The sequence below is a fragment of the Leopardus geoffroyi genome, chromosome A2, assembly GCF_018350155.1.
Source record: "Leopardus geoffroyi isolate Oge1 chromosome A2, O.geoffroyi_Oge1_pat1.0, whole genome shotgun sequence".
In the NCBI taxonomy this organism is placed as follows: Eukaryota; Metazoa; Chordata; class Mammalia; order Carnivora; family Felidae; genus Leopardus; species Leopardus geoffroyi.
Genome location: NC_059331.1, coordinates 108,901,444 through 108,926,006, shown reverse-complemented (window position 1 = coordinate 108,926,006; position 24,563 = coordinate 108,901,444). Strand labels below are relative to the sequence as shown.

General features: G+C 35.0%; 2 long non-coding RNA genes across 2 annotated transcripts in view; one reads left to right on the top strand and one right to left on the bottom strand.

Moving 5' to 3' along the window:
* LOC123606507 overlaps nt 1-8,472 on the top strand; it is an 88,124-nt gene extending 79,652 nt beyond the window's left edge. Inside the window, exon 4 of the long non-coding RNA XR_006716320.1 lies at nt 6,985-8,472. This is a non-coding gene — a long non-coding RNA (uncharacterized LOC123606507). The remainder of the gene's footprint in view (nt 1-6,984) is intronic.
* Nucleotides 8,473-15,254: 6,782 nt separating this feature from the next.
* LOC123606503 overlaps nt 15,255-24,563 on the bottom strand; it is a 39,517-nt gene continuing 30,208 nt past the window's right edge. Inside the window, exons 2-3 of the long non-coding RNA XR_006716317.1 lie at nt 22,720-22,786; nt 15,255-15,869 (exon numbers count right to left, since the gene is read on the bottom strand). This is a non-coding gene — a long non-coding RNA (uncharacterized LOC123606503). The remainder of the gene's footprint in view (nt 15,870-22,719; nt 22,787-24,563) is intronic.

Sequence of the window (24,563 nt, the reverse complement as noted above, 5' to 3'; positions counted from 1 at the left end):
ACATTATTTCTGGTAAAGTAGTTTTCTTTGAGGCCAGACCATTGTTATAAAGGACAGAATACTATAAGCATATCTCCAGTTGGTTAATGCCCGTCTCATGCCTCCCTGCCAGAAGCATGACAAAATTTTCCTCTGATTTTCATCTTGAGGAATTTGACTCCTGGAGGTGAAACTCAGAATGTACAGCAGCCCCTTTCAGGCTTAGCCCAGGAGTTTTTAATCTCACAAGGTAGTCCAAGATCAGTCGCTAGCAATTAGTCACTTACATTTGTGTTGTTGTTGTTGTTGTTGTTGTTGTTGTTGTTTTTGTAATATTTTATTGTGGAAAGAGCATTGACTATGAGATTTACCTCTTTAAGAAATTAAGTGTATAATATATCATTGTTAACTCTAGGTAAGATGTTGTACACTTAAATATTGCAACCTGTTGCTGTTGCCTGTGCCTGCTTTTATTCTTGGTAAACTGTGCACTGCGTATCCCCTTGTCTCTAATTTTCAGGGCAGTGGTTTGCCCTGTGACTTCAATTCTCTTATGATTCTGAGTTGTGGTGGTTGTTTTCCCTGAAGTATAGTTGGCACACAATGTTACATTAGTTTCAGGTGTGCAACGTACCGATTCAACAGGTCTGTACATTATGCTGTGCTCAGCAAGCACAGCTACCTTCTGCCACCCCAGGACACTGTTACACTATTGCTACTGACTGTATTCCCTATGTTGTGCCTTGTGTCCTTGTAACTTACTCATTCCATAACTGGAAGCCTTCACCTCCTGCTCCCCTTTACCTACCCTCTTCTGTCTGGCCTAAGTATAGAGGTGTTTTGTTTTTTTTTTTAATTTTCAGTTAGTTCAGCTTTTTTCTTGTTGTGAGAATGGGATTGATGAATTCCAATCTCTCTATGTGTTAGGCAGGAAGTTGAGACTATTTGTTTATTTGTAACACACCAATGCCATCATTTAAAAAAATTACAGAAAGAAATATTTGCTAATTTAACCTTCTAGTACCTTCCCAGAAGTAACTGTGACATTGCTGACCTTAACGTGAAATTTTGCCCCCAGAAAAAAGTGGTGGTTAGGAAATCTTCAACAGGACTTTATTTTCTAAAATCTTCCAAACTTTTGCGTCCCAGGAAATGGCTTTCAGCAAAGAGCCGCTCTTCCCCACATGACTTGGATAAAATACACAGTTCACTCTTTTTTTATGACTCCCCTAAGACTTGCAGATAACCCCTTCCTTTATTATAAGGTCAGATATGGACCTCTGAAATTCCCATTTTTTGTCTCACAAATGCTTAGCAGAAATGTTTATTTCCTCACACCAGCTAGACACAAAGATAAATATGTCTTATTTAGCTGACTGACTGAGACTCCCTGATTTTAAAAACAATCTTTATTATATAAGTATCCTACCAATAAATCATTTATTTTTGCTTATATATGTCCAAAGCAAAACCATCCAGCTAAGAAACTCTGATATTGAGATCTTGGGTGCTCTCCTTATTGGAATGCCTGAATAGCATCATTTTCCTTACTTGTCTGGATTTTTGTCTTTGACAGACCTCCTAGCAAGTTTATACCTATTTACCCCTGCTTTATGAACTAGTTTTAAAGACTTTATCATTTTAATTTGTTATGAAATTTTCAACCTCAAACTCTAACTGATAACTTCAGGACATAATAAAACTTTGGCATTTGCTCATATTATCCCATGCCCCAAACAATCAATCATGCATTATTAGTTGTAAGAACCAAGTCATGATTTTAATGTCAATTTAGATAAATCTGTGATATTATAAGGAACAACTATTTTTCAAAATGTAATTTTTATTTTGATAGCTTCCATGGAAAATTGTTACATTAATAAGGTTGTTTTCCAACATTTTGACATTTTTAGAGTTCTACATAATCTTGTTTTGTTATCCAAATCAAATCCTAATTCCATATTGACACAGAGTCTGAAATAAATGCAAATAAATTATATATATGTGTATATATATATATATATATATATATATATATATATATGTATCCTAACTCTAATCACACATATTTTCAAGATGCTATTAAATGATGTCTCTTGAAATCTTATGTCCTGAGAACCACAGATTTTGATAGTCAAATTCAATTACATCCTATCCTTGGCAATATACATTCTTCTAACAGGATGTTAAAAATGAAAACCTTTCTGTTTTAGTTCTGGCTAAGACTTCAAATTCCAAGAAGAAAACAATAGCAAACAAGTGCTTCCACATTCCACACCGAAGCATACACTGCGTATGTTGGACTAGCAAAGAAAACAGCAAGGAAAGAAAAATGAAAACTTTTTTCAAGCGCTAGTTAAATATTCATCAGAGTATAAAAGTTTTGAGGTTGAAGAAGCTAAGAGATATTTTTTTTTTTGTCTTTGCATAAAGTTGTTGACTGCTAGGTCATTCCACCCCTCCCTCTGCCCATCTGCCTCCCTCTACTCAAAAAGTGAGAAAAGCAAGGATGGTACTTTATTCTTAACTGAAGTCACTCTGAAAAGTATTAATCTAACCATTTGGAGACCTCAATATATATGCTCTGGAATGAGGGAAGAGCATGCAAGTGCCTGAGGCATCTCTGAGACACAGAGAGATGAGGTAGCCATCACACATGTCCTACAATGATAAGTGAATGTTTTCTGGAATCTACACTGTGCCAAATGAGAAAGAGCTGTCTAGGAATTGATTTAAAGAGGACCATTTGCAGGTTTGAGATTACCCCAACCAAATGGGTACACCTTCAGAAATCCAAGGATGAGGGAGGAATCTTGAGTTGGGGAGCAAAGGATAAACAAAAAGATGTAATCATTCAAGTAACTGGAAGTACAATAGAATCTTCCATGAGAGAAGAGTCAAATTTAAACATTTGCTAAAGCAAAATCATAATTGTACTAGATAAGTAAAACCACTCCTTCCCCTACCTCTTTTTTCTTCCAACTTTTCTCACCCTGAAAAGGAAAGAAATGTGAGTTAGCAAGCTAAGGATAAGGAATAGAGAGAAAAAGGTAAGGTGAAGGCATATTCTCTTTTTTACTGCAGACTCCATACCCGAACAGGTACAACAAAGGAGAGGTAGAGAGATCACTGATTCTAAATGAAATTAGGTTTTGACAATTACATGGGTCTGGATTTTTTAACTACTAAATAAGACCAGATAAAGACATTAGAGATCCCTCAGATGTCACCAAAGAAGTAGACATAACTAGACACATGGAAGACTTTTGGACAGGCAAAGGGGAAAGAGAAGACAGTTGTCTTTGCCTATACCATATGGAAACGTCCTTTTAGTGTAAAGTTAGAGGAAGTTGCTGGTGTTTAGCACTATCCAAAATCAGGGGTCATTTTATCCATAAACTCCCTTCATCAACATATCTGTATACATCAAAACACAGTTTTGTTTTGTTTTGTTTTTTAATTTTTTAAGTTTTTTTTTTTTTTAATTTATTTTGAGAGAGAGAACACAATCAGGGGAGGGGCAGAGAGAAGAAGAGACAGAATCCCAAGCAGGCTCTGCAACGTCAGCACAGAATCCAATGTGGGACTCGAACTCATGAACCAGGGGATCATGACCTGAGTGGAGATCAAGATTCAGGCACTTGCTTAACTAATTGTGCCACCCAGGCACCATATAAAGATACAGTTAAGTTTCATATTTCCTATAGCTACCCCAGTACTCAGTGATCATCAAATTCTTGGAATTCTTATAACAGAGATTTCCTCTACTTCCTACTTGAATTTAGTGTAAAATATCTTACATTGTTTTTTTTTTTTTTTTTTACTGCTTTAATGAGATGTAGTTGACCTACAATATTTAGTGCTTAATATTTATCTATTTAGTGTTTAATAACTATATCTATATATCTCTGGGTCCATTATCATCAGTAAGATAATGAACATATACATTAATCCTAAATGTTTTCCTGTTAGCCTTTGTAATTATTTCTTCTCACTTCCTTGCACCATCCCCCATCCCCAGGCAAACAGTGATCTACTTCTGTCACTATAGATTAGTTTGCATTTTTTTAGAATGTTATAAAAATGGAAAGAGAGAGAGAGAGATTGAGATTGAGAGCTAGAGACCTACTGGTGTAGATTCCAGTCCAGGTCTAAAGACCTGAGTAACAGGAGCATTTAGGGCAGGAGATCAATGTCCTAGCTCAAATAGGCATATTTTTGGTTCTATTCAAGCCTTCAGGGGATTGGATGATATCTACATTGTGCAAGGACTTCTGCTTTACTCAGTCCACCAATTTAAATGCTAATTTCTTCTAGGAACACCCTTACAAACACACCCATAAATAATGTTTAGTTAGCTTCCTGGGCATCCCATGGCCTAATCAAGTTGACACATAAAATTAACCATCACAGGAATCGTTCAGTATGAGCCCCTTTTTATCTGGCATCTTATACTCCACATAATTATTTTGGTATTCATCCATGTTGCAGAGTAGAATTCCACTGCATAGATATTCTACAATTTATTCACTCATCTTTTGATGGACATTTGAGTTGTTTTCAAGTTACTACTATGAATAAAGATGCTGTGAACATTTGTGTGCAGTCTTTATGTGGACATATGCTTTTTTTCTCTTGGATCAATATCTAATTATTACATGACTAGATTATAACATAAGTATGGATTTAACTTTCTAAGAAGCTTCCACACAGTTTTATAAAGTGGCTGTACACCTTTTATATTCCCTCCTGCAGTACATGAGAATTCTAGTTATTTCACTTCCTTACCAATATTTGTTGTTATCTGACTTTTTAATTTTACCCATTCTGTGGGTATATGGTGCTATCTCATTGTAATGTTAATTTGAATTTCCTTAATGACTCAAGATGTGCATCTTTTCATATGCTTATTTGTCACCATTTAGAATTACAACTAATAACCCAAAAAGGTTATAAAATGGAATCATAAAAACACTCAACCTGAAAGAAATAAAAAAAAAAAAAAAAGGAAAGAGAAAAAAATGGACAGATAGAAAACAAATAACAAGGAGGTCATTTAATATCAATAATCACACGCAATATAAATGGTCTAAACATTCAAAGACATTGTTAGATTGGATAAAATAAGATCCAACTATCATTGCCTAAAAGAAACCCACTTCAAATATAAATACAGCAATGGTAAAAAATTAATGGGATGGGAGTTGATACCATACTAACTTTAGTGAAAACAATGCTGAAATAGTTATAGTAATTTCAGACATAATAGATTTCAAAACTAAGAATATTACAGGGGGTAAAGAGGGTCATTTCATAATGATAAAGGGACCCTAGTATATAACAGTCCTACATGTGTGTGCCTCAAATAACAGAGTTTGAAAATACATGAAATACAAATTGATGATACAAGAAAAAATATAGAGAAATCCACATCCATAGGGCCAGATTACATCCTTTTCTCAATGACTGATAAAATAAATATGTTGTCATCAAGGTTAATAAAAACAGGAACAGAAGTACTAGCCAACATGAACAAATTGATAATTATAGAATACTCCATTTAATGACAGAATACACATTCATTTCAAGTACACACACACAGCATTACCAAGAAAGGCTATATTCTGAGCCAGAAAAGAAGTCTCAAGTTGAAAGTTCTCAAATTAAACAAAGGATGTTCTCTGACCAAAATGGAATTAAATTGGTAACCACTAACAATGAAATACTGGGAAAATCCCCACATATTTGGAAACTTTCGGACAAATTTTTAAATAATCCATGGATGAAACAACATAGGAAAAATAAATTAGCAAATGTTCTAAACTGAATAAAAATGAAACAACATATCAAAATTTTTGAGATGCAGTTAAAACTATACTTAAAAACAAAATTATAGCACTAAAAAACTATAAAAAAGAAGAAAATTATCAAATGAGTAATCTTCTATGTTATGAAATGCAAAATCTGAAAAAAAATAATCCCAAAGGAAACAGAAGAACTGACATAATAAATGTGGAAAGTAGAAATAAATGGGAATAGAAAAATTAAAAGTGAAAGCTGCTTCTTTGAGAGTACCAATAAAATTGATAAATTTCTAACCAGACTGATAAAGAAAATAAGGGAGAAGAAGACACAAATGACCAAATTAGGAATGAGAACAGTGATATCACTACAAACTGTATTCCCATTCAAAGGACAATAAAGAAATATAATGAGTTTTATGCCAATAAATTTGACAATTCAGATGAATTAGAAAGCATCCTTGAAAGACACAAACCAACAAACTTTACGCAAAAAATAGGATATTTGGACAGCCTAGATCTATTTAAAAAGTTGAATTATTAGTTAAAGCCCTCCCTTACAGAAAAATCTAAGATGAGGTACCTTCATTGGAAAATTCTACAAAACATTTAAGGAGAAAATAATACCAAGTTCTACCAGAAGTCATCCAGAAAGTTGAGGAGAAAGGAACACCTCCCAACTCTAAAAGCTCATTATGATCCTGATGCCAAACCAGATAAAAATATTACAAGAAAAAAAAAAAACTGAAGATAAATATCCTTTATGAACATTGATATAAAAATTCCTAACAGAATTTTAGCAAATCAAATTTAACAATAAACCAAATAGGGTTTATCCCAGTATGCCTGTTTATTTTAAGATTTAAAAATTGACCAATGTGATTCTCCTTAATCACAGCTCACAAAGGTAAAACCATGCGATCATCTGAACTGATGCAGAAAAAATGTTTAGCAAAATACATCATCCATTTCTGCTAAACACTTTTAGCAAAGTAAGCACAGAAGTGAACTTCAAACTGTAAGGAGATAAAGAGTTGGTTTACTACTAGAGTAGAAAAGCTCTTTATCTCTAGGAATGCCTGGATGTCTGGTTTGTGACTTTTAGACCACATAATGACATTTGAGTTCATTGCATATTGTTTTAAGGTCTGAAACTCTCCGATGAGCCTAATGATCACTTTCTTTACTGATGCTTGCATTATAGCCTAACTACTTTGACAAGCCTGCTTGACCAATTAGATGGTCAATGGAAGCTTGAAGCCAACATTCCTTGCACAGATCAGCTTGTTCAAGATGGAGACATAGGATGATACATGTGTGATACATACATATGAATAATGGCCCTGGGAAATCTGTTATGGAATGTCTGGCGCCTGTTGCTTGCTTGCAATCTCTTTTTGCTTTTGTACCTTATTCTTTGCCTCTAAGTAATAGTCTCACATTTGTGTTCTCTGTAGAGTCTGATTAAATGCTTTCAAATATCCACATTGTGAAAAAATCTTTGCAACCTGACAAAGGGCATATATGAAAAACTAACAATTTATACTTAATGGTGAAAGACTGAATGCTTTACCTCTAAGATTAGGAGCAAAGCGAGGTGGTACATTTTCATTATTTCTATTCAATATTATACTGGAGATTCTAGCCTGTGCATTCAGGTAGAAAAAGAAAAGGCAGTGATCTTTGTAAAAAAAACCCTAGAAAATCTATGAAGAAAGCTATCAGAACTAGTAAATGAATTTAATGAAATTGCAAGGATATAAGATCAATTTACAAAATTAATTATATTTCTATTGCATTAGTAGTGAACAACTGGAAATTGATATTATGAAAATAATGCCACTTTTAATGATATCAAATATATGAAATATTTAGGTAGAAATTTGACAAAAGACATGTGAGTTCTATACACTGAAAATTGGGAAACCTACCTGGGATAAAATAAAAATCTGAAAAATGGAGAAATTTCTTATATTCATAATTTGAATGACTCTGTATTGTTAAGACATCATTTCTCTCCAAATTCTTATTTAGATTCAATGCAATCTCAATCAAAATCTCAGTAGGCTTTATTTTGGAAATTAAAAATTTGTTTCTAAAATTTATATGAAATTACAAGACATGTAATTTTCAAAAGACACTGTTACCAAAAAAAAAAAAAAAAAAAAAAAAAAAAGCAAGCAAAGGCCTGGGGAAAATACTTGCATTACCTATATCTGAGAACGAAATTTTGTCTTGAATATATAAATAATTAACCTAATTCAATAATCAGATAATTAGACTATAACACAATTTAAAATGGGTGAAAGATTTTAACACTTTTGTTTTGATTTTTACCTTTTTATGTGGATAAGTCCTGCATAGCCTACATTTCTTTGAGCTACCAGCACCCATCACAGTTAGTAAAGATGTTTTACATGTGTCTAAATCTATTGAGGAAAATTTAAATGAAATCTGCTGCCATAAAATTTGAATTTTTTTCTATAGTCTTTATGAAAGTTATTAATGGAATAAACTAATGTGAATATTCAGACTACTGACTACAGTAGTTTAGCAATAGTATAACACTCTTCCTGTTCAATTTTGGTGTCTTTTGTGTTTGGTAGTCTAGACATAGCCTGTGTTTCTTAGACATGTTTATAAATGGGTTGGAAAGGTGGTCTAAATAAAGGCATTACTGAAATACAAAGCATCTTTTTGTTATACATTGTTGTTATTAAGAAAGGATTCCAAAAGAGGGCTTCTGGCAGTGAGTCATATATTCTGACAGATGTTTTCTACAGATGAGAGTTCAGCTCCACCTTTTCCAAAAATGTAAGTTTTAGGAGAGGTCTTTCTTACAGAGCCCTTGGGAAATAAATTGTAGTGTGTAGACTGTGTTTCTTAAAACAACTCCTATCGTGTTTGAAATCTAATGGCAAAGGTTTTTTGTTTCCAGTAAATAAGTGATTTTGAAACTTTAAAACATTCAACATATTTTGCTCAATTCCAAAATATAGCCTTGCAAGAGCACTTAAAAATAAAGGAATGAGCGAGCACTAAGAAACCTAATTTTACCTTGTGAACAGGAGAGAGTCAAGACAAAGATTCTTTGTGTCCTAAAATATGGAAGAGGCTTAAGAAATTTCCTGATCAAATCTCCTTTTTTCATAGATGAGGAAACTGAAGCTTCACTGAAGTGAGTAGGTATAAGAAGCAAGGAGTTGAAACCAAGCCACAGTGCTACTTCTAGTTTGGTGTTCTTATTATACTTTCTGGAAAGATGGAAGGAAATAATCCCTGACAACATAATTAAGAGGTCAAATAAATTGCCCAAGGTCATATAGCTACTAAGTGCAATGATGGGACAAGAATCTGGATATCTGAGAACCCAAAGCCCATTATTTATACAATCATATTCTTTATTGTTATAAACTGGATTGAAATGTGTTTTTGCTAAAATATGTTTGGGTTTCATGAAAGAAACTTTCATGGTTTGGCTCATCATATTTAGTATATCATTAATATGCAATAAATGTTGGATATTCATTCATCAATTCAACATATTGAATGATTCTAATATACATAATGTTTAACCTGATTGCATACCAACTATTCACCTAGAAGACAAGGGACATTTGTGTTGGTTATAATTCTCTGACAGTAAGAACTATCTCCTCTGAAACTCTTTTAGAGATGTCTTTTTCATTACCCAAGATGCTCCGGAGTCATGAAAGAAATATCTAGCTGATTTAATTTACTCATAGGAAAAAAATAATAATAAAAGAATGGTATAGATTTCTATTAAAATATGGGTATAGACCTATTCAACTCTATTCATTGATTTTATTCCTGTAGAGGAATGAAGAGAGATTGGGCTGAAAGAAAGGTGAGAAAATGACTCAAGGAAACTTTCCCTTGTAGAAATACATTTGTCCTGATTCCTTTTGTGATTTGGGATTTGCTTCCTGGGCATCTCTCTCCAATTATAATTTCTCATTTCCTATTTATTTTTTAACTCCTCAGCTCTCATTTTTAAAAATATATTCACTGCAGTCTAATTATTACCATAAATCTAGTTCCTAAACTCCAATTATCACTATATTTATAATCAGTATAAAGTTTGGAAACTATTTTGTAGTAAGACAACATAGTAGGTATACTTGTTTATACGTGCCTCCCATATATTGCTAAAAATCAGCCATGCCTTAAAAATATAGCACATGAAGAACTGTATAAAACAGTACTTCTGGAAAGCACAATCTCAAGTTTTAAATTCTTTGTAAGTACTTCAATTATGTCTGCTAAGCACTTTCAAAATTTCCCTTAACATACTGCAGTGATTAAGAGCAGATACTATAAGGCTGACATATTTTACATGTTTTTAAAGTCTAGTATGTGTGTGTTGTGAGTTTGTTGCAATTGTGTGTGCATTTGGATAAATGAAGTCTATGTCTTCATGTAGTCTTCGCTTGGTTGTAGTCCAAAAAAGAAAACTGTGGCTGTTTTAATACATTTTTAATCATTCCAAGAACAATTGTTTAAATCATAAAGTTTAAAATATATTCAAACAGAAGAATAAATTTAATTGATCTTAACAAATTACACCAAAGCAAAGATGTCAGTAACATATTAATAAATAATAACACACAAAATATTTAGTAAAATCTGTGAAATAAAACTTAGTAAATAATTTTGAAAAGAATTCAGCAAAATTCCTTTACTAAAAATGAATAAAGGAAATGAAGTTGCAAATTAATGTTAAAAGAAATGTAAATAGCAAACACAAAAAGAACCTCACCTTCATTAATTTAACATAAGCTTTTTTTTTTTGATACAGAGAAACCACAAGCACGGTTTGTAGGCAGAGGAGGGGCAAAGCTAGAGGGAGAGAAGTTGAATCTTAAGCAGGTTTCACACCCAGGGAGGAGCCTGATAAGGGGCTCAATCTCAGAACTATGAATTCATGACCTGAGCCAAAATCAAGAGTCAGACACTTAACAGACTGAGCCAGTCAGGTGCCCTCAGAATTAAACTTTTAAAACATAGCTACTTAATTACATTAAAAAATGGATAACATTCAGTGCTGGGAAAGATGTATTAAAGAGGTCACTCATAAATATTTGAGTAGATATGGGTTTTGAAGAGTAATCTGGGAATATGTATATAATTTTAAAATTTGCCTATTCCTTGCCCCAATAATTCAACTTCTAAGAGTCTATTATTCACTTATACTAGCCTGAGAGCACACATATACAAAAACACACACCCCTACACCCTCATGCAGAGCAATACTTGTTGCAAACATTACTTGCAGTTTCAGTGTCAGTAAACAATAAAATGAGAAAAAAAGATCATAGTACCTCCATTCAAAGTTCAGTAAAACTACTAAATAGTATGATGTATTGACCTTTAAAGCTACACATTATAGTTTATTAAGTGGTTAAAAAAAAAAACCCAAAGCAATGTCTGCAGCATGATTCCAATTTGTAAACAAAGAGACTAGTAAATGAATATAATAAATGTTATCAAAGTGCATATGTGCACATGTATAAACATATGGAAGTCAGAAAAGCATATTTAGCAAATTCAGTAGTGATTACTTATGGGGGATGAATTTGACCAAGTCAAACATAGGAATGACTTTCATGAGTAAATTAGAAAGAAAAATGTTGAAGTTATTGGTGACTTTCCCTTTTTTTCTGAACCCATGTTTAAAAAGTAAGAGAAAGAAGAGGTGCCTGGGTGGCTCAGTTGGTTAAGCATCTGACTTCAGCTCAGGTCATGATCTCACAGTTTGTGAGTTCAAGCCCCTCAAGAGGCATCATGGTTGAGCTCTGTGCTGACAGCTCAGAGCCTGAAATCTGCTTCAGATTTTGTATCTACCTCTCTCTGCTCTTCTCCTTGCACTGTCTCTCTCTCAAAAATAAATAAATTAAAAAAAAAAGTAAAAGAAAGGAAACATGATGGTATACTGGTTATTGGTGTATAGATTTATAGTAATACATTTCATCCACTATATTAAATAAAATTAAGGAATTCTGCATATCCAGGGGAACCAAAGAAAATATGTATTTGGACCATAGCCCAGTAGAATGAGCCCTACTGGAAATTGTTAGTCTCTGGAAACTAGTTAGATACCTATGATGATATTTCTTTGGAATCAAGTTTAGCTAGGAAATGTTATCAAGGTGATATATTGGGTGATAGGCAAAATATGGCACCATGAGAATTAGGCATATCTGTCAATAAGCAAAGATCCAAGTATATATAAAGCACCAAAGAACTACTGCTAGTTAGAAACTGTAATCACTGGGTTAAGTTACAGGTCTCCATGACCTTGGATACATGTGGGAAACAAGACAGAATATCAGGGCATAACAGTGTAGTATCCATATCTTATGGATATGTATCCATACTTATGGATAAGTATTCATATCTTATGAAATAAGCATAAGAAATGAGAAGACACAATCCTCAAAGAACAAGACAAAGACCACAAAATATAAATTTGATGTTGACATTCTCAGCTACATACCCAGAAGATCTGTCTAGAACAGGCAGACGATGCAGTTGAATAAGAAAAGATCTATCTTACATCTTTGCTTACAATTTGATTTTATCACCAGTAAAATGTGAATTATTTTTCTTTCTGTCATCAAATAATGGACACTTCTGAATTTTCCTATTGCTCCCAATGGCACCATAATTCTTTAGTCCACTAGTCCGAAAATTTAGAGTTGTCTGTAACTTCTCCTTTACCAACTTCCACAAATCTTGACAACCATAAATGAAGTCCACGTCTTTATTTCATTTTAATTATTAAAATAGTCTTCTGACGTATCTTTCTTTTTCTAATCAACCCTCCACAGAAGTATCAACAAAATCTTTTTCATGTTAAATCTTTTTCACAGAGTCTCTACTAGGGTTCCCAAGAATACCAGCTGTGATGAAATGCTGTCTCTCAGAAAGCCACACTCCCTGTCCCTGACTCTCCCTTCTCAGATGGTTTGCATTGCCACTAGTCTGGATAATTTTCCACTTCTTTAACTCCAGAAATTGGGAAAAGTTTTCCTCTAAGTATCACAAAACAGAGTGGTTAAGATCACAGACTCTAAAACAAGACTAATTTGGTTTTGCATTTTGCATGTATCACATTTCAGCTACAGGACTTTAGACATGTGATTTAATCATTTAAGCCTAGGTTTACTTGTCCATATGAAAAGCACAATAATATTTCATGAAATTTTTACAATTCAATGTTATCTTCCAAATAACATTTGTTGTTATTGCTTTGGCACATAAATATTAACAATCATCATCATAATTCCTCAAAATGACAGCATTTTTTTCTCTTTTGTTTTTTTACCAGTGTATGCATGAAGCCTTTTAAAAGTACACAAAATATTTTTGTTACTGTAAAGAATATTCTGATCTACACTATATAAAAATAACTTACTGCTATGAAGTATCAGGAACGTTTAAAATGCTTTCCTTGTCTTTTCTTCTTGCTCTTCCTGCCTCACACAAGTCTGTAGTTCTTTCCACAGTCTGATCTTCTTGGTGAAAAGCCTTCCTTGGAAACTTCCCCATCCAAGGGTACATTTCTTTTTTACCAAAAGAATATCAAAGTGCATAGATATCTACATTCTGGAACTCTTTATTATTCTTATTACTTAAGGAAAGTGTTATTTTAATGAACCCTTTGCAGCTCAGGTTATGATCTCTGGGTTCTGGGCTGGGCATGGAGCCTGCTTAAGATTCCATCTTGCTTTCCCTCTCCCGGACTCACACACTCTCTCTCCAAAAATAAAAAAAATAAATAAATACGATGAATGTTTCAGATAAACAGAGGAGACTCTCCGGAGTAATTCGAATGGAATTTAGGTGCTCCTTCAACTCTAGGCTATTGAGGCTGTGCTCATCAAACTGAACTTTAAGTGCCGAGGGTCCAGGCGGGGGTGGCAATGGACAGCACGGCAGGTGGGAAAACTGGCCTTTGTTCCTGGATAGAGAAGTTGGGGGGGGGGGTGGTGCATGGAAAGCGGCCCCCAGTCCATTCTCTGTTAGGTGACTCACTTCACATATTCACTGGACTTCGAGGAACAGCAACACTTCTTGGGGACGATGAAGGTGAACACACAGAAGTACCTGTGAACTTGACGAACTTGATGTTGCACAGATGGCAGTACCTGTGATTCCCTTGGCCGGGGGGTGGGGTGGGGTGGGGGCTCTACATGCCTTTGTCCGAGTGGAAAGAGGGCGTCAGCGAGGACGGCAACAGCTTGGGGCTCTGGGAAGATGCTGTGGGCCGAGGAGTGGCGGGAGACGGGTTGGCAGGACTGGGGCTGCTATCGGCCAGGCCCAGGGGTTGCTCCTTCAGCACTTGGCTGAAGGCGTCGGAGGGGGCAAGAGGCCCTGCAGGCGAGCGTGGGCCTCATAGTCAGACTTCCGGCCCGGGGCTTCCCCCAGAAGGCAGTGCGCCAGGCGGAAGTGATCCCTGAGGTGTCTGGGGACCACGCCTATGACCTGGGAAGGGGCTGTAGGAGCACTCAACAGCAGCCAAGATGTGGGCGAAGGTGCGCAGATCCCGCGGCACGGCGGAGCGTGAGAACTTTTGTGCTCCAGGTACGTCTCTGGGCCGTGTCGATTCGTGCAGTTGTGGTAGTTGGCCAGGACAAGCAGTCCGCACGCGGTCGCGGAGGAGAGCTCGGCGCGCCGCTGTTTCCTGCTAGATGGGTCCGCGTCCGTCTTGGGCTGCGGCGACCCGGGTTCTCTCTATTCTTAGTCGCTCATTCTAGGGTATGGTCATTAAGCCAAATACACAATGCATTTTATTTGCAATCAGTTCTCTCTGTTTATCAGTTTACACATTGGTGAAATTGGCCACCAGCCCTCGGTATATATAAACTTGAGGTTTCAGTGTCCAGAACCCTCAGAATGTCACTGGCACTTTAGCTGCAACCTCCTTTCCCTTAACCTCCACTGACACCAAAATTAATGTCTCAGGAGAAGCACCACTAATTAGGCAGGCCTAAAGCACTAAAGTGTTATTATCTCTTCTGTCGTGAAGTGAAATGCTATCATCTCTTCTATTGTGTTCTTTTATTTTGTTTAAAATACTAACATTATCTTTTTAACTTTTAACATGGATGTAGGACCTATTTTACATCACCTATTCCATGGAAGGGAGAGTTAATATAGGAGAAGGGGAGTTCAGTAAGAAAATAACAGAAATTAAAGATAAATTAGGGGACTTGGTTCCCTGTTCCTTACTCATATTCTTTGACCACATGCCTAAGGCTCCAGAGGAGAGGAGGTGGGGGGAGGGGAGGAGGGGCAGGGGTTTCCAAAATCAAGTCTGAATCAGATTCCAGGATATTCATTTCAAGACACAGTCACATATTGATGGTAAAGAATAAATGATTTCTTCTCTTCCAGTTGGTCCTCACCGGCATTATTGACTAGTCACATTCCCAACCGAAAACAGAAGAAAGGAATAATCTTTTCAAATGCATCATTCTTTCCACATTTGACTAGTCAGTATATATTGAGTATGCAACATCCCCTGCCCTGGAAGTAGTGTGCAGAAATGATGTGCAGACTGAATTAAAGGTCATGCCATTCTGGTATTTCTCCTGAAAAATTGAAAAGTAGAGATGGCCAGGTCTAGCCACACATCAGAGTCAGATGGAAGGTTTTATAACCTACTGTTGCCCAGGATCCACCCCTGACCAATTTAATCAGAATCTTTGGTTATGGGTTCACACGTTGGTATTTTTTTTTTTTTTTCTTTTAAGTTACCCTGGTGATTCTCATGTGTAGCCAGGTTTGAGAAGCATAGGCTAGCCCTTAGGGAAATAAAAGTTATTAAGAACACATGGGAAGCAGATTCTAGCCAGCTGGCTGTACTTCTCCAACCTTAGAAAAAGAAAAAAAGAAAAAAAAGTCAGGAAAACCCAACTATTTAAGAAACCATGGAAAAGAGGGCTAAGTGGGTAGCCTGGTTACTTACTTCATAGGTAGGGCTGTCACTCAATCATAGTTCCCAAAGCTGTGCTGTCTCCCTCAGGCATGGGGCAGAGGCTACTGTGTTCAAATTGCACTGTTCTAGATTTCATAGTTTGTTTAAATAAAAAGAAAAAAAAAATAGCATCTTATTCTTACCAGGACGTTGTGTGTAATTAAGATTTAGTCATAAATTAATGCTATTGACACTAAGAAGTTTTTGGAAAGGCTATCAATATGTAAGAAGGGGAGGAACACTGAATGAAATTGGCATCTGAGTTATAGTGCTATTTTTTTTCAATCAAAGAGTGGACTTAGACAAGTCTCTTAAACTACCTCTCAGTTTCCTTGTTTCTAAAGCTACTGAGTTGATTTGTTTACTCTGTCATCCATTCATTTATTCAGTGAACTTAAACTGATCAACAGTCTCTAGTCAGGCATTATCCAGTGCTAGGGTTACTAAATCAGGCATGCATTCTGATAGAGGGGTTCAAGAGGTCAATAAAGATTCTCATAAAGTCGTTTTAGTAGGTACTAAAATATGAGTGAGGATGCTCTAAACATACAAGATTTTGGATAGGACTGCGTGGGGGAAAGAGTGTGTGTATGCAAACTCAAGATCTTTAAAACAACTGGTGGGGTGTTTGGGTGGCTCAGTTGGTTGAGCGTCTGGCTCTTGATTTCAGCTCAGCTCATGATCCCAGATTTGTGGGATTGGGATTCAAGTCAGCTCCATGCTGAGCATGGAGCCTGCTTGAGATTCTCTCTCTCCCTCCCTCTCCCTCTCTCTCCCTCCCTTCCCCCATCTCTCTCCCCCACCTGCTGTCTCCCGCTCACACTCTCTCTTAAATAAAATAAAATAAAATAAAATAAAATAAAATAAAATAATATAACAGCCATTGATCAGTGTAGCTGAGTTTGGGTTTGAGATAGAGAAGTAAGGATATGAAATGTCATCATGAGAGACCATTGTTGAGGACCAGCTTGTATTTTTATGCAGTGATGGTGTAGTAAACACCTTAGAAAGATCAATCTAATAACTGTGGAAAGGATAAATGGAAGAATGGTGAGACTGAGGTTAGCAACATAGATAAGAAGGGGAACCATACTCCAGAGGATAAATTATGATGGCCTGAACTGAGATCCTTTCTGGTAATGAAAATCTAATTCTATGTTAGAGAATGAAAAAATGATCTGAGAACCTCTAGAAAAATAATACCTATGAAATGTTTTTTAATGGTGTATTCAAGTACAATTAATATATACATATATAAATATTTAGAACTTTGAAGCCAAATTTTCATTATCTCTTTTAATTACCAATTAAAAGCTGATATTTATGTGAGAATGAATAAATCTTTAGGGAAGTTGACTAATAGTACTGGGTTTGAAGATACCCACAAATTTTTAAACCACTCTATACATCTTTACTTATCTCATCTCTAACATAGCCCTGGGGATTTTCAGAAAATAGCTTGCAATGTCAACTCTGTACTTAAACTGTAAGAATCAAACCCTTGGGAACTATCAAGTTATCAGTCTTTACTACTGAAAACATAACACGGTTTAAGTAGAGCTACTCTAAATGGTTCAGATTACATTTAGGTAATATTTTGAGTGAGATGAAGACAGAGAGATTTTCACCCATATGACTAGTTTAAATTGCCTACATTTGCGTCCCAGATTGTTTTTTGTGAAGTCAACCAAGGGTATAAAAAGCTTCCTTTTCAAAAAGGAAAAGGCCTTTATATGGCTGAGGTCTGGACAAGTGCAAACTGAATACTCCTTTTTTTCTAAAAGGAAAACAATTGGAACATTATTTGTGGGCCTTTAAACTTCTTTATAAAGTTTTTAAAGAAGAAGTCAACCAAATACAGCTTTATGATCCAACATGTATTCTTTTCATTCATTTCATTTGTAATACATAATGGACATTATAAAGAAGAAATACCTTGAGGCAAGTAACTCATGTGTACAACTTTTTATTGTTTATGCTTATAAGAAAATTATCTTTTTCAATCTTTCAAGTATATTCAAGTGCCAAAGCCAATTCGATTACCCATGGGGAAGCATTTGTGGTTCATCTTGGAAACTTGCTTACCCTTCGACCTCACAGTTTGGAGTGGTTCTCGAGTTTGTATAGCCTCTTCTGCTTTTCTAATTGTGTAGTGAAAAGAGAGACATGTTGGGCCCCAAAAGGACATTTATTTCAAAATGTTCCAATAATTTCTCTGCTTCTGTCAGAAGAGGAGGAGAAAGAGGAAGAAGAAGACAAGGAGAGAAGGAAATGAGAAAGGAGCCAATTGACTGTTAGTTTTGGAAAGAAAATCCTATGTATACCACATGCCCATGACCGAGTTTAATGTGTTTTAACTAAAGCAAGGGCTTCAAGGCACAATTTACCATATTGTGCTTCCCATTCCACAGGCTCAAAACCAAGTAACTGTATGAAAACATCTTGTAATAATGCTTTAATGATTTAGTAATAAGTTTCATTTCACTTATTTTCAAGTACCACAAGAGAAAAATAAAGACTAACCTTTTGTGCTTTAAATGTCAGGCTCATATCTGTACTAGCATAGCAGATAGGATTTATTTGGACCCTAGAGAAAGCCAATGATACATAGAATATTCACTGCATGACAAACCAACACGGTTAGAAAGATGTGATCAAACTGTGATTGTCCTGGAGAAAATGTTGGTTGTGATGAAAATAATTGAGTTTTTGAATAGTAATTAGTCTAGGAAACTGTATTTTTGTGTGACATGTGATTCTATATATTCATGGATTATGTGACTACATACTTTTGACTAACTGGAAACTACCTACATCATTTATTATGAAGCCATAGAAAAAATATAAAATGATGAGTTCAAAAGAAAATGTTTCATATTACACACAACTACATATTACATGGTTTAAGAAATTATTTTGGTAGTTTGCAGTCAGAGGCATTTAGTCTTTTTCCATTGTAGTTTAAATTGCAACTGATAGATGGCGCTGACAGGGTGTGATTTAGTGTCACAGATGAATACATCATTGCAGCCCTCTCAGAATTTCAAAAGCCAATTTCATATTAGGCTGAATCTGTTGGAGGAATGTTCTTAGGTATTAAACATACCAAGAATTGATTTTTCCAGGTAATTATCAGAAATGTCATTGTATTTTGTCAAGTACTTTTGTTGGAATGTTACTCCTGGTAATTAAGATATCTAAGTCTGGTCAGTTCCTGACAGACTCTAACTTCTCCAACACTTAAGCACATTTTCCAATTTTTCTTTTTTAAGTTGTTTTTTGTTTTTGTATTTTTCCCTACTTCTGGGTTTCAGTGGTAGATCATACAAGTGTGGGAAGTAGAGTCTTTTTAGGAAACATGGCCTTTCTTGTCTGTACATCTAAGTATATTTTGTTCCCAGTGCAACTTTTCCTTTCTAGAACATCTAAACTTTTAAAATCATGCAGGGCTAAGTAATAATAATAATAATAATAATAATAATAATAAATAATGGCGCAGCATTCTTTTTTTATCACTTTTCAGCCACATAACTGATTAGACTATCTTGTTCACATACTTGAGAGGTTAATACATAATTTTGTAGTATAAGAGAAAGGATTCTGAAGTTTGTAGCAAAAGCAAGTAATTCAGAGGAAAAAAAACAAGAGGAACAAAACAAGGAAATATATCTTTCAGGTTTAATTTCCTTAGTGGTAGAGTCAGCCATTTTTATGGTTCAGTCAACACAGGTTCAAAACATCTGGCCACTGGAAAAATAGGGGTTTTCCACATCTCCATATTATGGATCATTTCATAACAACAACAACAATAATAAAACACTTCTTAGAAGTTTTTTTCCTAGATATACTGTTATTATATTTTAACATGTAATTATCTTGAAAAATTACAGCGTATTGGTTTGTATTCTGTGTTTAAAATATAAATTTTAAAATAATGTGCACATACAATAATTAGCGAATGTCTTTGTTCAAAGGATTACACAGTTAGTAGGGCTCATCTGTCACCTAAGAATGTCCATTTATGGGTCTTTTAAAGCTAATTTGTTTTTCTAGAAACACTATTTAAAACAATAAATATTCTACTTATGGAAAAGAAAATTGGAAATAAGTATCTGAATAAATTAAATTATATGGGAAAATGCAATTGTTTAGAAACTGGTTCTCAAAGTAAATATCATTTTCAAGAAAAGAGCCTCTTTTTACTGTATGAAAGTAGTTAAGATTATATGATAGCCAGGTTATTACTTTGTAAACGATAGGCTAGGCTCGTATCACACTGTTAAATACCTCCATTTTTGATGATAATTTTGTGGATAGAAGTTGTCAAAATAAAAGCCTTTTATGCTCACCTTAATGAGTTCAAGAAAATATTTTTCTGCAGTTCAGTGTATCAAGTACATATTACAGATATAAATGTTATATTTTAAGGTGTTATGAGAAATGCAAAACATTTTTAAACTAAACTCTTTCATGTTAAAATATTGTGTATTCAGATATCTAAAGTCAAAACAATTGTTTAGAAATTGATGAGAAGTCAAAATTCAGCTTATTGCTTCCAACGCCCACTGTAGTTCTTCAACTATCTCAATATTATTTTTCCTTAATTCATTCCTTTCTTCTTAAAAGTGTTTTCAATTAAAAAATGCGTTGACAAAAAATAAATCTTAATACTAAATAACATTAAATATTATAACGTTCTATTTCTTTGGTAGTGTAGAGATTTTTAAATATCATGTGGTACTTATTATAGATGTGAAAGTTAATTTTGTGTGATTAGCAGTAAAATGTTTCTTAATATTTCCCTGTATCTGAAGCTGGACTCAGAAATAAATTTTTTGGTGTAGTGTCTTTCTCAAAAACGGTATTACTTTCTTCAAATTAGGAAGGTATTTTATGAATTTAAAATCTTATGAAAATTGTATACAGAGAAAGTACCTTTCAGATCATGTCATTTTCTATTTATTATTTTTTTTTGGCAGAAATCTTTAGTACTCTCCCTGTTTGTATTCCTTTTTGAGGTGATAGATGTGTACACACACACACACACACACCTATACCCCTATTGCTAAGGGTGTGTGTGTGTGTGTGTGTGTGTGTCCTAATTCTTAAGAAAAATGAAAGGTTCTCTATCTATAGAAAGATACATATCTTTAGATATAAGGTATAAGACATATATTAGATATAAGATATGTATTAGTTACAAGATAGAGATATCTCTGTTTCTGCCTATTCTCTATGTGTAAGCTTAGATCTATAGAGAGATCTGGTCTGTGTATATCTATCTATCTATCTATCTATCTATCTATCTATCTATCTATCTGCATAGATAGAGACAAAGAGGGAATCTGTTGTCTTAGTAATTAGGGTATAGGGGCACCTGAGTGGCTCAATTTGTTAAGTGTCTGACTCTTAGGTCAGATCTTGATCTCCAGGTTTTGAGTTCAAGCCCTGCACTGGGCTCCATGCTGGGAATGAAGCCTACTTAAAAAAAAATAATAATAATTAGGATATAAATTATATATGCTTTACAAGTAAGAAGACTTCAACCAACACATCTAATTGGAGAAGTCATAGTAAATAAATTATGGTGATTAAAATAATTGAAATTCAGTCTTTTGTCATTTTGTGCAAGTGAACATTAAGCCTTTATCTAAGTTGAAAAGTTAATAAATTTGAAATACACACTTTAATCCCACCCATATTCAGATAATCACCAATTTAAGAAACGTGTGGTCCTTTAAGAAACCTTTTATTCTCTTTTGCTGGCAAGTTGGAATACATCCTTACAATGCTTTAATGAATATTTATTGAGCAAATGAATAAAACAGTGTTGTCAGTGATGGTTGTATTTCCATTAAGACCCACAGTGTTCTGTTTAGCCTAGGTATCGTGCATAAAGAACACTGTAAAAAATCAAACAAACAAACAAACAAAACAAATATTCAGTCAAAATTCTGTTCTCAGTGGCTACAGTCACACCCAGCCCTGACGCTGGAATATGAACACATTACCTGGTTGCAGTGTTTGGCATATCATGAGTTCTAAGCTGTTGCTGGTAGCACTACATCTGGGATAAGGGGTCTGCACGGGCTGGGGAAGAAGTGGAAATGTGGACTGGGAAAAAGGCTCTACTAGGAGCACAGTTTGTTGTCCAGGAATCTTACTTTTATCCTTTTTGTGTTCCTTTGAGGCATGAATTTGGCCTCATGATTACCCTCTCTCCTGGCTTTTTAGAGTCTCCCACCAGACTCTAATTCTGTTTCCTTCCGTGAACAGAATGAAGTCAACTACATCTTTTTGCTCTCCTGTCTTTGAAGGAGAACGCAGAAGCCCACAGAAGACCACTGATATTTAAAAAAATCTTCATACTTATTAACAAATGGAGAGAAAGGGATGTGTAGAGGGGGTTCCATTTTTATCTTCTTCTGATCTTCTTTTTTTTTAATTTGTCTTACCCATTAAGAATATAGAGACATACAGGAGTGCCAGGCGTGGGTATGTTCTCTTCACCTTCATTCTGCCCTTTTTCACACTCAGTCCGGACATGATAAATCCTGCCTCTTGCCCAGAATTAGGAGAAAAAAAAAATCTAACCATCTGTAAATTAGATGAAGTAAGAAATGTGACTGGGACAAAAGAGAACACAATGTAGATATAGTAGTTAGTGTGTTTGTGTTTAAGTGTGTAGATGTGCTAGGAAACATCGGAATTTGAGGTGATAAGATAGAAAGTTATCAAGTGTAATAGGGAATAAAGGTCTGGAAATTCCCTCCAATATCATTTTGGAAGGGGAAAAGATTTTCCAAATCCCTGCACTAGAATACTGTTACTTCTTAATGACATTTTCTTTTAAGGGACATACTTAAATTGGATTGATGCAAATGGAGAATGTGTCCCCATTTTTAATTGTGTACTGATTTCCTTCATAAAAATCACCTTTCTTTGTTTTCAGGGACATTAGATCCAAGTGCGTTCATAGAAAGTTTCAAAAGCGCGTGAATGCCTAAAAATAACACAAAAATTAGAACACAACATGTCAGCATAAAACCATGAATCTTCACGTTGGCAGAACCATGATATGACAATAGTCAAACATTCTTACTTGAAAAGTTAATGATTTTTCCCATGTGACAAATAGAGTTTTATTTCTAAAAATTTCATTTTCATCTTCAGTTTTCATATCTTTAGTGTTAACCCTGCCACCAAATTCCAAAGTGACTTTAGTAAAAGAAATTTGTCAGATTAATGTTTATAGTTAATATCAGAAATACAGAATCCTGTATGCACTGAAAGTGTGAGATTTTTCTTCCCCCTGAAATAAATTCTGGGATGAAGTTTAAGAGACACACATCCCTTATTACCAATTTCCATGTTATCCATATAACAACTTTCCAATGCATGTCAATTTATGTGTAAGAGTCAGTTCATTCTCCTTTTAGAATACTGCAATCCAGTTCATTGTCATTGTTACAACTGCAGTAAATGGATGTCAAATGTTACCATCATGATACAGTGTAGATGAAAAGAATATTAAGATAACATTATGTGACTTCATATGAAAACTTTTCACAGATCAATAGTCTGACTTATTCTTACCAGAGTTTATACCAAACACAGTACAGTGTGTGTGTGTGTGTGTGTGTGTGTGTGTGTATAAAATGAAGGCTGGTTGTCTACCAGATTTCTCTAATAGTACAATGGCTCCCCTAAGAGGGTTATACTATTCCATTGACTGCTTTGTGGATTCATTTTCTGTGAGTTATTTCTGGCCAATGGAAAGCACACAGTTAACTTTTGGGTATTATTCAAGCAGACCCTCTACGATTTTACCAGAGATTGTTTCTGTAGGAATAAATCTGTGTACTATTTGTCTAGTTAAAAACAGCATGCTGACATGGAATCACTGGGGGACTGGAAAATGGATCAGGGGTTGAAAGGAAAGAGAAAAGGAAAATCTGCTTATTTTAATAATATACCTAGGATAGAAAAGAGAAAATATGGGCAAATTATTGAAATAATGTGTGCATGGAGCACGAAAACTTTAATCAGTGTAACTTCTCTGGGGCACCTGGATGGCTCAGTCGGTTGAGCGTCTGACTTTGGCTCATGTCATGATCTCATGGTTGGTGAGTTTGAGCCCCACATCAGGCTCTGTGCTGACAGCTCAGAGCCTGGAGCCTGCTTCGGATGCTGTCTGTCTGTCTCTCTCTCTCTCTCTCTCTCTCTCTCTCTCCCACTCACTCACTCACTCACTCACTCTCTGACCCTTCCTTGGTCACACTCTGTCTCTGACTCTCAAAAATAAATAAACATTAAAAAAATCCTTTAATCAATGTAACTTTTCCACACATATACTTAACTCTCTTCTATATCATGTTTTTTTTTTGTTTTTTTTGTTTTGTTTTTTTTTTTTTTGCCAGTGATTTTTGTTCCTCTCATTTCTGGGTGTATTTCTTATTTTTTTAAAAAATTAATGTTTATTTATTTTTGAGAGACAGAGAGAGAGTGAGCATGAGTGGGAGAGGGTCAGAGAGAGAGAAGGAGACATAGAATCTGAAACAGGCTTTAGGCTCTGAGCTGTCAGCACAGAGCCCAATGCAGGGCTGTAACTCACAAACTGTGATATCCTCACCTGGGTGAAGTCGGATGCTTAACTGAGCCCTCCAGGTGCCCCATGGATTTCATCATGTGCTTGATTTGGGAAGATGTATAAATAGGCATTTCTCAAAGTCTTGTAAAAAATTCTGTATTTGCCTCATCACATACTTGGAAAAAGAGCA